The sequence below is a fragment of the Stegodyphus dumicola genome, chromosome X2 (assembly GCF_044657685.1).
Source record: "Stegodyphus dumicola isolate Sdum_Otavi_A_Nest chromosome X2, ASM4465768v1".
In the NCBI taxonomy this organism is placed as follows: Eukaryota; Metazoa; Arthropoda; class Arachnida; order Araneae; family Eresidae; genus Stegodyphus; species Stegodyphus dumicola.
This window is the reverse complement of record NC_140781.1, coordinates 4,133,199-4,149,177: the sequence shown is the minus strand read 5'-3', so window position 1 is coordinate 4,149,177 and position 15,979 is coordinate 4,133,199. Positions and strand designations below refer to the sequence as shown.

General features: G+C 32.9%; 1 protein-coding gene across 1 annotated transcript in view; it reads left to right on the top strand.

Moving 5' to 3' along the window:
- The window catches only part of LOC118190618 (uncharacterized), a 106,547-nt gene that overhangs the window by 75,059 nt on the left and 15,509 nt on the right, over positions 1 to 15,979 (top strand). The gene's annotated exons all lie outside the window — the stretch shown is intronic.

The following is a 15,979-nucleotide window of genomic DNA, read 5'->3' as shown; positions in this document are numbered from 1 at the left end:
CTGTGAACTAATTTAAAATATCATTTAAATTCTAAGAGAATATGTAAATTAATTGAACTTTCTAAAACCATGAAAAATATATTATTCCAAAAGATTAAATTTATTATTCCTAAAAATTGCATAAGTGAATAATTGTTGAGCAGGAAGGAGACAGACTTATCAAGGGTGAAGTTTTCCCCAAACCTAACTCTTCAATTACTCAATTCGTGTTTCGTCATCCATATAGGCAAGGGTAAAAGTAAAATTTAAAAAAAAAAAAAAAAAGAAAAGAAAAGAAAAGAAATTTAGAAATTTAAACAGTGGAATTTTGAGAAAAAAACAAGTAAATGACTACAGTAATTAATTAAATTTATTAAAAATCAATTAAGAGTAGAAAACTAATTTTTTTAAAAAACCAAAGTAATTTAGAAACTCTTGCCTACAGGAAACTTCCCCAACATGAATTATGCATGTAAATCTAAAGTAAACTATATTCAACAATTAAAATATTAAAAATACAAATAATAATAAAAAGGCTAGTAAATAGCAAGTTTTAATTTAACTTACCTAGATACATATTTGAATTTCTGAGCTGTGCCAGCATTTGCTAAACTAGTTGAGTAGTTTGTACTGCTAACTGTAAAAATAGAGGTCTCTAATACAGTCTAAAGTTGAGTGTAAAGCTGCTACCTGTGAGAGTTATTGTAAAAACCATGTTGTAAATTCAAAAATGTGAAATGTAAAATGCTTGTTAGTGTGCAAAAATGTTGCCAACTTTGAGTCATTGTTAAAAAGTGTAAAAAGTAAAAAATATGCACTGCTAATGCTTGTGAAAATAAAAGTTGTAAACAACTAAAGAGAATTTGAAAAAAAAAAATTAGTAAAAATAAAAATTCGAATAAATAATTTAATTGAATTCGAATAAATATTTAATTGAATTGAATAAATTTAAATTGAATTGGAATTGGAAAAGAAAATTACGAATTGAAATAGAGAATTATTGTAAGAAATTTTTTGTACTAGACTGCATTATTTAAAACTGAAGTTACAAGTTCAATCAAAACTTTAACTAAATACTGGCCAAAGGTAAGGAAATTAGAAAAAGTAGATAAGAATCTTCACTTAATTCCGGATGAGACTTTTGAAAAGAGTTGGCCCTTCATTAGTAAAAGGAAAGAATCCAGTATTGATAAAATATACATTTTTACAAAATATATTTGCAAATAATCCCTTAACTCTTCAAAATCCTCCGTTACCCTCCAGTTAAGGTTTAAGGTAATATTATTATACCATAAAGAGTTAAAAAATTAAAAAGAAATGCTAATACTTGCCTTTTTAATATAGAATTTAATAAAATTTTTAGGACCTGGTTATTAACTTGAACATTAATTAGTTTTATTATTTCTTCCTTTAAATCTTCTATTTCAGTGCATATATTTTTAATTCTAATTATTTGGTTATAAAAAGTGTTACCTATTACTTTTTTAGAGATATTAGAGTTCCAATTAATTAGTTTAATAGTTTCAAACTGGAATGTCCTCCTTTTATCATGTAATTTATTTTTGTTATGTTTAATTATGAGCAGGTCTAGGTATTCAATATTATCTTGATTCGTATTAGTTCTATTACGTGTTAAACTATCTGGGTAAATTTTGAATTTTTCAAAAGCAGAATTATTATTGAAACTTATAATATCATTAATGTATCTGAATGTATTTACAAATAAATTTAATTCATTGTTATTTAAACTAAGTTGGAATTTATATTCATTAGCAAAAAGAAATAGATTACATATTTGTGTGGAACTGTTTTCTCCCCTTGGAATTCCTTTCACCTGCTGGAAGATCTTATCATTGAATTTAATGTAATTATGAAATAATGCACATTGCAGGTAAGTTTGTCATCTTTCAATTCAGAGGATGCTTAGCATGTCAGGAAAAAGTTGTGGGAGTTGCATTAAACTAGTATAAATTTCGTCCAACGGTAGAGAAGTATAAAGGTTTTCAAAATCATATCAGTTAACGTTCTTGATTTCTAAACTTTCAAATTTGTTGAGAACTGGAGCGTTATTATAAATAATCCAACAATAGTTGTGTTGCTTGTTAATTAGTTGATAAATTAAAATACAAATTTTTTAAAGTTTAATTGCAAATATGTAATCTATATTCTTTTTATAATTATTTGAACCACTTGCTATAAATCTAAACTTGAGTGGCGGTTTATGGAATTTTGGAAGAGCATAAAGATTTGCTAATCTATTGTAGTTAGATGATTGTGTAATTAGAAGTTTCTTATGAATTGCTTTAAGCTTTTTTGCTATGACTTATTCTTGCGTATTAGTAAATTTGTAAGTAATGACAGTTTTCTGTTCAGTATCAACTAGAAATAAAAAAATTCCAAATAATGCTGAAATTATCACTGGCTTTGTCAATTTTGGTGATTACGAATTTTTGCTTCAAATCTTGTATTAGAGGACTAAGAAAAATTCCATAGTAAATTGCTGTTAAATTCTGTCCTTTGAATTCTTTGCTTCATTTCTTCTAACACTTCATGTTTCCAAGCCATAAAGGCAGAATTTGGAATATTTAATTTGCAACTAGTTTTAACTATGAACTCGTCAACATTTTTTTCGAAACTTCTAAAGCATTGATTTTTGCCAATTTTCAGTACAGGTCGAAATTTTGTGCCTTTTTTTTCATTAAATTTCTTAAAAGCTGGTTTTTAACTATTGTTAAATTGCCAGTAACAATATGTTTATGAAACTCGTCTACGTAGTCTTTATATAGAAGTTCTTTGCAGTATCAATGGGCTGTAGAAGCTGGATCATGGTGGTTAATTAGCAATATGCTAAGAGGTTTTTGATACTTGAAAGCTGGTGAGATTTGTACTTTAGTAGCTGGAAATTGTTGTTGACATTTTCTGAAAATTTTGTAGAACTGAATATTGTCATCGTTCGGATGTAGGAAGTTGATTGTGCAGTAATATTTATTGCACTTGTTAGTGGTAGAGAATTTAAAATTGCAAAAATCTATGACAAGGTGTTTGATAATATTGGGTTCCGTAAATTGCTGTTGAACAAAATTTACAAGTTTATTTAAGAATTTGTGTTTACAAGTATGCAACCAAGTAATGAAAGTTTTGGTGAAATTTTCAGTTAGAACATAATTAATAATATTACCGTTTAACTTTACTGTATCTATTGTAGAAAATAATTTATTTTTCTGTTTACTACCTGCTCTTGCCCCTCGTAACGTGTTTTTACTGAATAATTTAAAATGATGTAATTTGGAATTTAAGAATTTAATTTAATGTATTGGTTAAATGTATTTAGCCCATAGGGATAAAGTTTTGGAATTTAAGCATGTAGAGTGACTCTTGAAATAATTTATCTTTGTATTCAGGGACAATGTCCAAAATTTGAATACTAATTTTGCTGAAATCATGTATTTGAATATGTTCTAATTCTGCTGTATTAAGCGTGTTAAAATTGGTAGTAGTGAATTTTTTAATATGTGCTCTGTGGTTGTTTAATTCTAATATTAAGACTATTTTGGGTTTATCCTACATATTTAAGGTTGCAAGTGTTACATGAGATAAGATATAAGCAATTAAATGTTTTTCAAAAGGGGAGTTGTTTTGTGGCTGTGATATTAAAAGGCATAGTCCTAACTTTACAAGTAAGTCATTTGCTAGAATGACATTTATGGAAATTTATGTGATTGAGACGAGCCACTATAAAAGTAAAGAGGGAGCTAACCTACAATACAGTGAATTTTTAAAGTAAAAATTCTTAACTCAATTTTTGGGCAGGAAAATTTTTAAAAACTGGGACTCTAAATGGTATTGCTAATTTAATTCACTAAAATTTGAAAATTTAAAATAACTATTTTTATTAAAAAATACATTTAACTAATTTAATTAATTACTCTAGTCATTTACTTGCTTTTTCTCAAAATTCCACTGTTTAAATTTCTTTTTTTTTTTTTTTTTTTTTGTAATTCACAGCATTTGATTTTACTTTTAATTTTGAATTTTACTTTTACCCTTGCCTATATGGATGACGAAACACGAATTGAGTAACTGAAGAGTTAGGTTTGGGGGCAACTTGCCCTTGATAAGTCTGTCTCCTACCTGCTCAACAATTATTCAATTATGCAATTTTTAGGAATAATAAATTTAATTTTTTGGAATAATATATTTTTTCATCGTTTTAGATAAGTGCAATTAATTTAATATACTCTTAGAATTTAAATGATATTGTAAATTAGTCCGCAGCAATAATAATTATTTTTATTTTTATTTCTTTGCAATTTAAATATCTTAATTAAATTTTTAATTTTAATTTTATATTGCTTTATACGAATACAGAATATTTGTTAAATTCAAATTTCATTCCCTGCAGCAAAGGCGCAAGAGAATTATTTAAATTTAATTTAGCTTTATTTTTTTCATGTGAAACAATATATGTATATATATAATATGCTTATCAGTGGTCTCTCTCTCTGTATATATATATATATGTATATTTGCATACATGCATGCTCAAACTCAAATAGCATGGCAAGTTAAACGCTCAAGCTGAAAGTGGTTGCAGAAATTTTTAACGAAATCAAAAACACTTTTAACAAATAATGTAAAATAAAATAAAAATCAAAACGAAAATGAAATAAATCTTTAATTGATCTTAGTTTGTATTTACAAAAACATTGATAATGATAACACAAAGGAAAAGTTTATTTTCTATCTGAAGTTACTTATTTTGCAGGTTGGTAACTAGGAAATTACTATTCATTATACTTTGTAATTGAAACGCAACTAAATATTAAATTTTATAGTGACATTTATTTAGGCAATTCCAAAGCGTTGAATTAACCACTAAATAATTAAACCTTAACCAGAAATTTCAGAATGCTGAAGGGCACCAACTATCAGCTGGCACACCAAATTTACTGAAATGTTTGGGAAATTCTATATTCTTCCACATTACCCTAGCCACGGGGCCTGACATACAAGCCCTAGTTTGTTCATTCACTCTGTCTTTTTTCCCTCAATAGCAGTCGCGCTAATAAACCCAGTCCATATCTTTATATCTTTAAAACTATACGAACCGTACTCGCAACAAACACGTAATTAAAATAAATTCATGGACCGCATAAAATTGCTTCGGGGTCGCGAATTTGAGACTACTGATCTATATATTCAGATACATAGAGAGAACAGTATACTCAGAAATCAAACCAGAACGCAAACTAATATTCTACGACTTTAACCATTCAACAACTGGTAGGATCTAACGGAAAAATTAATCTAACAGAAATTAAAACGGAACTACTTAAAAGTTCATTAGCCGTTAAAATGTAATAACTAAGCGTCTTTGAAATGGCATAAATGCTTTGAAAAATCTTGTAATCTGCAAAAGCATAATATGTCTTCGAGTAAAGTACTCTAAAAAGGTAGCAGCATATCCACTTACACAAGTATAACTAAAAATTGGTCATTTTTCACCGAATGTCACAACCTGTGACTGTTCGTATCATCATATCATGAAATAAAAAAATTTTGAGACATGAACTCATAAACACATTTTTGAATCATTGAAAAAGAGCAAATCATAAGAGGATTTGCAAAATAACACCATTTTCGAAATGGAGAATTTTTCATCAGTAGAATTAATAAAGCATGTAAGATCACCAAGAGATGGCACTTCAAATATTCAGAATGGAAATAAAAAAGTATAATTTGGCGAATATTGCTTAATTTTAAAGCCAGCTTTCGGCATGACCTACAACTTTTGACAACTCCGGTGAGCGAAAACTGAATTTACCATCTCAGTATAAAGCAATCGCACTTTATGCGAAATGGCAGTTTTCAATTGTCAAATCAGGGGAGTCGTGGAGGTTACTGGATCTTGCAATGCCTATTGTTTATTCTATCTTTTCAAAAGATTTGGTTTGTTTTATTTGATTACTGCAAAGCTATCTGCCTAGGAGGAGGGATGCCTAGGAATGCTTCGTGGAGGATTTTCTAAGGAAATAGCTAGCATCCTTGTTATACACGGAGAAAACCATGAAAACGCCCATGCAGTCAGCCCGTTCGCCTGGAATCGAACCCATGTCGATCAGCCAGCGTTCAGCGACTTTACTGCTAATCTGCTGGTGGGCTCTTCACCGAAAGGTTCTAGCGTTTCCGGCAATTACATTAGCTGATCTTTCACATATGTTGTTTCAAGTCACAAATACTTCCGTTATTCTCCTCCTAGGGAGCTAAGCTATAAACTATCACTGTAATATTCTAAACATATCTCATACATCCATATTTGCTCTAATATCCATTACACGCGAGCAGCATAATTTTCAATTTATGTCACTGCTTGTGCGTTGATAGGAATCTGTGCTTGTTTTGTCATGTTCATAGCTATAAGTTTTGATATAAATGTTTGTTCATTTCTTTTGATATGAATGTATGTTCATTAATTTTGATATAAATGTTTGTTCATTGCTATAAAAGTCTTGTATCCGTGTAGAGACATTAGATTATTTCAATGCTGGTGAAGTGCAAAATGAGCAATTCCTTTGCCGAGACTTTACCACAAACATCTCGAAAAAGCGTCGAGCGGGCTGACCACTACACCAAGAAGGCATGCTACGAAGGTGGGAGAAATACCCTATATCAGTACAGCGTGCTGAGATTTTAACTTATCTTGCACCAATACATACCTAAAACGTCTTAAATCTTTTCAATCAGTACCCTTGATTATATTCTAAAGATATATGATATACCATTATTAAAAAGGTAGGAGACGCTGTACATAATGCAAGGAGACTCTGTGGAGTAAAAAAAAAGAGAAAGAAAAGCAAAGAAAGAAAAACGAAAAGGAGAACTGAACTGCAAAAAGTTAGGAAACTATGCCTTAAAACAAGAGGACACATTAGGTATCACCGAGGCTTGCTAACTGTTTGTCTGCCCCCCCCCCAAATTTTGATGGAGAAAATTCCGGGAACGGTCAAGTGTCTCCCCCCTCTCTTCCCTACCATTAATCACTCGAGATGGCTTTCATTTAACCGTGTACCGACTTTCTGGACACACTGTAGAGACATTAGGTAATCCTTGTAAGCAGGCAAGATGAAAAATATCGAACGTATTCGCCGGGAATCGAACTGCGGACCTCCCAATTACGAGCTGAGCGTGCAGACCACGAAGACTCGCTAAGAAGGCTGGAGAAATACCTTATATACTCCCACTTTTAAAGCGCGAGTGGGGTTTTAGGGGACCCTGTCGCCATATCCTGAGTGAGGAGAATCATCATCCAACACCCTTTTAGTTCGGGTGACACTGTAGAGACATTAGGCATTCCTTGGAAGATGGCAAGATAAAAAATATGCAACGCCTTCGCCGAGAATCGAACCGTGGACCTCTCAATTACGCGCTGAGCGTGCACACCGCTACACCACCAAGATTCGCTAAGAAGGCGGGAGAAATACCTTGTAACACAATATGCACTTATAAACATCCATGCCTTTTCCAGAATTCGAGATACATACCATTGGTATGAGAGTTAGTGTCGCTAGACTCTATACCGTCTGGGTGGCTTATACTTTACAAGAACATGGAAAAGTGGGAGGAGTACCAGAACTTCGCCTATGGATTTACGAGTTTTGATAAGTCGCAATACTATTCTAGCACAACACCCATCATGGGGCATACAGCGCCCCGCCTCGGGAATCAGCCTAATAAGAATCCACTACACAGCGCATAGCGTTCTCACATTTCTCCTACTGTGCGGCACCTTTATATTGTCGATCTTCGCCATGAATTTTGTGTTTAGTTATATACAATTCTAATTACTTTTCTTTGAAATACCAATTGCTATTTTGGTAATGCTTTGGTGTCTATTTATATTCCGCTGTCCATAGGCACATCAAAAGTTCTATCTCGCATTTGTTTTTCTTATCTAAAAAACTGGTGGCTTTGGACTCAGCTTAGTTTGAAAAATACGAGTGTCTTGGCGATGGAAACCTTCATCAATAAAATCTTTAAAATGTTTAGCAAAGAATAAATTCTCATAATGTTTTTCCATAGAACTATTATAGAAAATGCAATATGCAGGCAACATCAAAAAACTAAACAGAAAGAATTAAACATACGTTTCTCTCAGTAAGGAAAAAACAATTGTAAGAAACATATATTTTAAGCTTTTACTTTCTAAATAAATTTTGATGCCGCTACGGGAGAAGCGTTTTGAAGATAACTGTCAACTGCATCTTAAACCATTCTCTTGCACCCACCTTTATCTAATGCTGACATGGGTATCTTTAATTCCGTAGTAATCTAGCTGTCAATTCGGAGACCATCAGTAAAAGACAGAGAAATAAAATAAACTGCAATAGTACCTACGAATCTGCAGGGTAATACGTTCCAGAACTTGCAGAAACGTGAAACCGCGGATAATATTGAAAGTTACATGTAAAATAGTGTTGCAGGCGTACGGATTCGTAATATATTCAATGCACACAAAACCGATGGTAACTTGATAAAATTTATTTTACCAAACGAAACACAGTTCCTTCACAGTTCTGGAACTTTCTTCAAAAATGGTCGTACAACTCTTCACGGTATCACAAAATACAATCAGTAGTCACACTTCAAACTACTAAGAACGTTAAACACAATGCTATGCGAAGCACATCTAAGGAGCAAAGCTAACCCGGAGGTACCTCAATACACCGAACTCATAATGAACTGACAACTAACAGCAACAACTGAGAGGAGATATTCTCTCTCTTATATAGTTTTTACCTGGCCGGCGAAATACTTCTAGTACTTTCTGCTTCTCAAAATTAATGGAAGGTATGTGAGGGCCGAATACAGTTATAATGACCTCCTTTTGGGATCATTCTTTTTTTTAACGTGGAACCACTCGGTGGCCAGGAGCCTCTGAGTGTATCCCCAATGTATTACAATGCATTACATTTACAGTGATACAGAGCATCAATTGCAGTTATTCAGTTACAATATCGATTACAGTTATACAAGGACAGAACCAAAATGCCGCGAAGTGGTCTGACTGGCGACTTCTAACGATTTCTCGCAAAATTTGGCGCAAAAATTAGTCGTTGCCAGCTTGGCGATATCTAGCCAAATTAGCGAGCTAGCCCTTTACACAATTCTGAGTAGCCTTGTAGAGTCATTAGTATATTTTTTGGAAGCCAAAGAGATGAAAAATTAATCGCCGGGAATCGAACCACGGACCTCTGGAATACCGGCCCAGCATGCCGCCATTACACCAAAAAGGCACGCTAGGGAAGTGGGAGAAATACCTTATATACTCCCCTTTTTAAAAGGCGACTAGGGTTTTAGGGGACCTAGTCGCCAAATCCTGGGTGCGGAGAATCATCATCCCGCAACCCTTTAAGTTCGGGCGCCACTTGTAAAGTCATTAGGTTAATTGGAAGCCAGAGAGATGAAAAATTAACAACGCCTTCGCCGAAAATCGAACCACGGACCTCTGGAATAGCGGCCCAGCGTGCTGCCGTTACACCACGAAGGCACGCTAGGGAAGTGGGAGAAATGCCTTATAGCCTTACCCCTGTATTATTACATTTCCTCAGAGCATCGTCTCTCTCGATTTTCATGTTACATTACAGAGAAAAATACGACAATTTTACATATAAATTTCCTAAAAATCATGTATCTATGTACACAATTCGTAAAGATATAGTGTTCCAGTAACACACGCAATTATATAGTTAACTTTGTTTAATTGAATTCATAAAATATGGAAGAAAGGCAATATTAACATTAAATAAAGTAATAAAATATTATATACACTGCAATAAATTGTATACTGTAATACTAAATAAATTAATATAAAACACATTATGCAGTATATTATTCTGTCTTTCGTAGATAGGAAAGTAAAGGATTCTGGAATTTTAACTCTATCCACAGAAAACGAGTGAGAAATGAAAGAAAGCATTCTTGTACTGTACATCATACCAAATATTTCAAGGGATGACAAATATAAGAATTATTCCTTCTCAAAGCATTAACAGCGCAGTAATAGTTTCAGTAGTTTCCAAGCCCTTTAACATCATTATTCTTAGTTTTCGGGGGCTTTATTATGTTAAACAATAGTTTGAAATAGCAGGAGAACTGCAATCATGTTTATATACCGTCAGCATAGAGTGAATGCTAGAATCAAGAGTGGAAGAAAATTTAAAAAGAAGCATAATGGATGCGGAAACAAAGATATGTCTAACACTGTCTGACCACTGAAAATCGATTCAACCTAGCAACAAATTTATGACCATCCAGTTGAGCAGAGATCTCAGAGTTTGAGGGTTTCATAAGCTGAGAATACACATAATGTTCTACACAGAATATTTAAAGTTTTCGTTTTTAGTTAAAACGGTCCAAAAGGAGTGTGTAAAAGCGCAAGGAGCTTTTTTCCTCCTTGGCCATTCTGAACTGCAGATACTGAATCCATGTATTCGGGAATATGACTGCATATCAAAAGCGAACACTTTTACAAATGCTGCTTTCCATTATTAGCTTGTTTAAAATAAGCATACGGCTTCAATTCAAAATACAGTCTTAGACAAAAAAAAAAAAAAAATATTCACCAAGAAGGAGTTATTCGAATGGGACGAAAATCGGTAGAAGTGATGTACATGTACAGAAAAACAAATGATTACATTTTGAGAAAAATTGGATGATTTATTGAAGTGATAGAGCTTCACAAAGTGAAAAGTCAGCAACGCGTTTGTCCACCTCTGGCCCTTATGCAAGCAGTTATTTGGCTTGGCATCGATTGACAGAGGTTGCGGATGTCCTCCTGAGTGATACCGTGCCAAATTCTGTCTAACTGACGCATTAGATCGTCAACATCCGGAGCTGGTTGGAGGGCCCTGCCCATATTGCTCCAAACGTGCTCAATAGGAGAGAGATCCGGTGACCTTGCTGGCCAAGGTAATGTTCGGCAAGCAGTAGAAACATGTGCAGTGTGGGGGCAGGCATGATCTCGCTGAAATGTAGGCCCAGGGTGGCGTGACATAAAGGGCAACACAACGGGCCTTAGAACTTCGTCGACGTACCGCTGTGCTGTAATGTTGCGACGGAGGACAACCAAAGGGGTCCTACTATGAAATGAAATGGCACCCCAGACCATCACTCCTGGTTGTCATCCTGTCAGCCAGAAGACAGTCAGGTTGGTATCACACCGCTGTCCGGGGCGTCTTCAGACTCGCCTTCGCTGGTTCATTGGGGCTCAGTTCAAAGCGAAACTCATCACTGAAGACTGTTCTACTCCAGTCAGTGATATTCCAGTGCGAATGAGCCAGACACCACTGCAAACGGGCTTGACGTTGTACAGAGGTCAATGATAGCCGGCGCAAGGGGCTCCGTGACCTCAGCCCTCTTTCTGTGAGCCGTCTATGAATGATCCTTGCGGTCACTGAAGCACTAGTTGCACGTACAATCGATGATAATGATGCATCTGGGGATTGGAGTGCCACTCTGAAGATTGCTCGGTCTTCACGTTCTGTCGTTTTTCTACGCCTACCGCTTCCTTCTTGACGCTGTGTGCAGCCATGGTTCACCCATTCCTGCCAACATCGTCTAATATTGGCATCGCTCCTATTCAAATGTCCAGCTATTCATCGATAAGACCAACCGGCTTCTTTGAACCTAACTTTTCTTTGTCTTTGAGTAAAGGTGAAATACACAAAACAGTATATCTTTCAAATATGCCTGTTTAAAATTCGATGACTGAAAAACATACATTAGTTATAAATTAACCTGGGTTAACGACACTAAATAGTTAGAAACAACATTATCTTTCATGTAAGACTAGATGCATATACTCTAGACCACCAAAGTGAGGTATGCAAAGTGATACTTAGGGGTACGCTAAAGAAGTCCATGATCATTTGCGAGTCTATGATCATGTATATTATATTACATTATAGTATTATATTGTATGGGGTACAACTTACAATTATTTTCGACCTACGGGTACGCGATCAAAAATGCTTGGACATCGAAGTCCCATTGTTCTTTTCTTCCTCTATTGGCAAAAAGGGGAATAAGTTTTTTCATTGTTTGTTATAATGGGAGGAATCTCATGTGTGTTCATTTTAAGGTTCTTTCATCACTTTCGAAAGTATTCAGCACATTTTATCTTTAAATGATATTACTAATCATTTTTATTAAGAATTTGTTCTAACTAGTAAATTGACAAATTATATGATTTATTTATGGACACATAGGACCAAACTATGCCTATTACCACGGCCAACTGGAGAGCATGGCCTGGTTAGCAACAGAATAACGTCACGGAAGACGTCTTTCCGTTATTTTCTTCGCTTCAGATTTGAATACTGGCGTTTCGTTTAATGTTTGGAATCTTATGTTTTTGATAATGCTTAATAATATAATTTCCAGAGACTTATGGGAAAACGTGTATGAAAGGTAGTTTATTAATTTATAATATAGATTAGTAGCATAATAGGTATTATTTTAAGAAATATTCACGAAATTTTTATCCAATATTTTATGATAATTTATATAATAATTTTTATGCTATATAGTAATGATTTTTTAGGATTCGCAGAAAAGCAAAGTTTTAAAAGAAACAAAAAAGGTTGTAATTTATTAACATAAATAAATCTCTAATGTTTGATTATTCATTCTTCCACTAATTCCACTAAATACTAAAATAAATATAATTCTTTAATAAATATTCCGAAAAATATGGTTACGAAATTTACTCTTGATTTCATTCATCCCAAACTGTGCAGGTTTAATTTCGCAGACGCGGAGGAAAGGAGAAAGAAAAGAATGAAAAGATTCCAAAGTATAAATAATTTACTGAGAAAAAATGAACGTTATTTAACAAATTAAAAAACGTTAAAATATTACAATATAATTCTTAAAAATAACTTGAATAAACGATCAATAATGCATCCAATTCTTTAAAACTACAAATACTTCAGAGCTTTCAAAATGAATGCAAAGTAATTTTTAATTAATTTCAGTTATTATCTAATAAAAAGAATAGCAGATCAAAAGTCACAGAAAAGAATTTAAATCTCCTGAAATGTCTCTTAACAACTGCAGACATGAATTAAATAAACTATAATTTTTCTACAACATTACAGAAAGAGTATTATTTCTAATGCAATGATATCTTTATATTCTCATAATGAGGAAGGAATCAAAGAAATGAACAGATGTTGCTGTATACATATGAAGTGATACATAAATGCGTTTCCCAATTTAGGTTACAGACTAAAATTAAATAAAAATTATGAATTCCATCTGTTGAGATCTCCCATAGAGGGCGTTGTAGCACCCCCTCAACTGTGTGAAAAAAGTTTCGATTTGAGAGAGAGTTGGCGTGGGTTTTGAGAATGTAGTGTGAAGAGCTGTGTAACGCGTATTTTCTATGTAACTGTACTATGTAATATAATGTAATTAAATGTATTTATTCAAAATGTGGAGCAATTTTGAAGGAGCATACTTCACATTTTTATGGAGCCACCAGTGAGAACCAGAGTCGGTCTTGGAAGCTGTGGATTCTAGTGGTTTAGTTGCAAGCTTTGTTTGGGAATTTGTGGAATTCTGCAGGAAGTGAAGGTAGGCTTTGTTTTGATGTTTTCTTTGAAATTTGAATTGTTGTAAAATGTCGGAATTACCTAAGTTGAGAAAGGAGCGTAGCGCAGTTAGGTCTACGTTAACCAAGTTAATTAACAAAGTTGAAGCTTTTATTAAGGAAAATTCTAGCGAGATAGATGTTACGATAGATACTTTAAAGGAATTTCGAGCCCAAATAATTGATAAGGAAACTAATTTAAAACGATTAAATGTAGAGGTGAAAAATCTTTGTAATTGTGATGATATAGAAGAGGAAATTACTGTGTCAAAGGAATATTCAGAAAAAAATTATCCTCTTGAAACAAAAGATAACTAATGTAATTGATAGTAAAAATGTGAAGTATGCTCCTTCAAAATTGCTCCACATTTTGAATAAATACATTTAATTACATTATATTACATAGTACAGTTACATAGCAAATACGCGTTACACAGCTCTTCACACTACATTCTCAAAACCCACGCCAACTCTCTCTCAAATCGAAAGTTGAGGGGTGCTACAACGTCCTCTATGGGAGATCTCAACATACTCCCCACGGATGGCCGTTCAGGGCGTCAAACTACCTCTTACATGAAATTATTACTTAACATTATTCTTAGTAAACACCATCAGTAGATTTTTTTTAGAATTATATCTGAATTCACCTGAAATGTTTAATTTTTTCAGTAATGAAGAAGATAAATCCACAAATAATGCAATGTTTTCTTTTTTAAAAAATTCAGCTCTTTTTTACTCCCTGCTCATACTCTGAAGTGTTAGATTATCAGATGAGTATACCACCCAAAACTGTGAGTAGAGAAGCCTGGTTTTTAGTTTAGGGTGCTTTCTACAAACTTGTATATCTGTACCTTTGTTTTTTGGTAAGTAATCGTGCCGAATCATATCATTTTCTCTAAAATGTTACTCACACATAATACGTACTCACATTTGGAATATTTTCAATCTACAAATGTCGTTTTAATGTATCTTTTAGAAACTTGAATACTAATGTATGTATTTATTGGTGCCGTCGTAGTTAGATTTTCAGGCTTGAACGCAGACTTATTTTAGCAGACTTATTTTAATGAAGACTTATTTTAGCTTTGTCGATCGTATATTTATTAACAAATGCCAAAACATATGTAAACTTAACTATCGATTTGAACTTAAAAACGAAAATAAATACTTTGTTTAAATTACTAAAATTTATCTAGTAGTTAAAAAAAACGCATAAATGATGAAAAAACACAGTGCAAAGTTAACGAATAGTACACAAACTAACGTAGGAATTCTTCACTTGCAGTATACACAGTGAAGCATGAATTTGCAACTAATCAGGCCATCTAAATTCCCGAAGGTCACGCTGTTACGCACAATTGTTCACTAAAACGTTGCAGATTAACACAGTTCTTATCTTCTTAACACAATATACTTAAAATATACGACTAAACTTGTTAGTGTTAGAATTTATGTGTGAGAGTGTTAGAATTTGTGTGTGTATTTAATTAATTAAGAATTTGTTCTAACTATAATTCACAAATTATTTGATTTATTTATGGGTTTGTAGGACCAAACTATGCGTATTACGCACAAATTGTTCACTAAAACTTTACAGGTTAACACAGTTCTTAGCTTTCTATCACAATATACTTAAAATATAAGACTAAACTTATTAGTATAATCATGTTTATTTTCATCTTGGAAAACATTTTGATTAGCTTTCATTAATATCAATTATAAATTCTTTCAGCCGAAATGAAAAAAAACTTCAGTGGATTTCTTTAATTTATATTCTCGAAACCGTTTTCCTAAAATATGTACTAAAACTAAAAGTATCAGCATCTAAAATGACATTTTAACAAATGTTTAATAATTATGAAGCCAAACTGCAACTGAAATTAAGCTCATATATTTCGCAGATTCTATTTTCTATTCCAAAAGAGAATCATGCACTATCATTTCGCTTTCGGTCACACGCAGAAATGATCCTTTTGCCACATTATTCGTATAACTTAAATTTATTATCTGATATATACCAAAATATATTTCTTTCTGGAAAATTATTTCTGTGATAGTATACTAGTATTAAATATTTACCTAGTTCCATTCTAGGTGCGCTTCCCCAATGACAAAGCTTGCTCTTCCTATGAAAATATATACCGAAAGAGTCTGGAAAAAATTAGTTTTCCAAATATTTAAATCCAATTTACGAAGCAGTGACAAAATAATACCGCAACTGCAAATCTATTTAGAAAAGTATAAGCACTGTTTTTAAATCAAGTATATGCTGTAAATAAAAGTAAAATCTATTACTTAGCATTATTTACTCTATGCTGTTACATCAAAATATGCTTCTAAAGAGTCAGA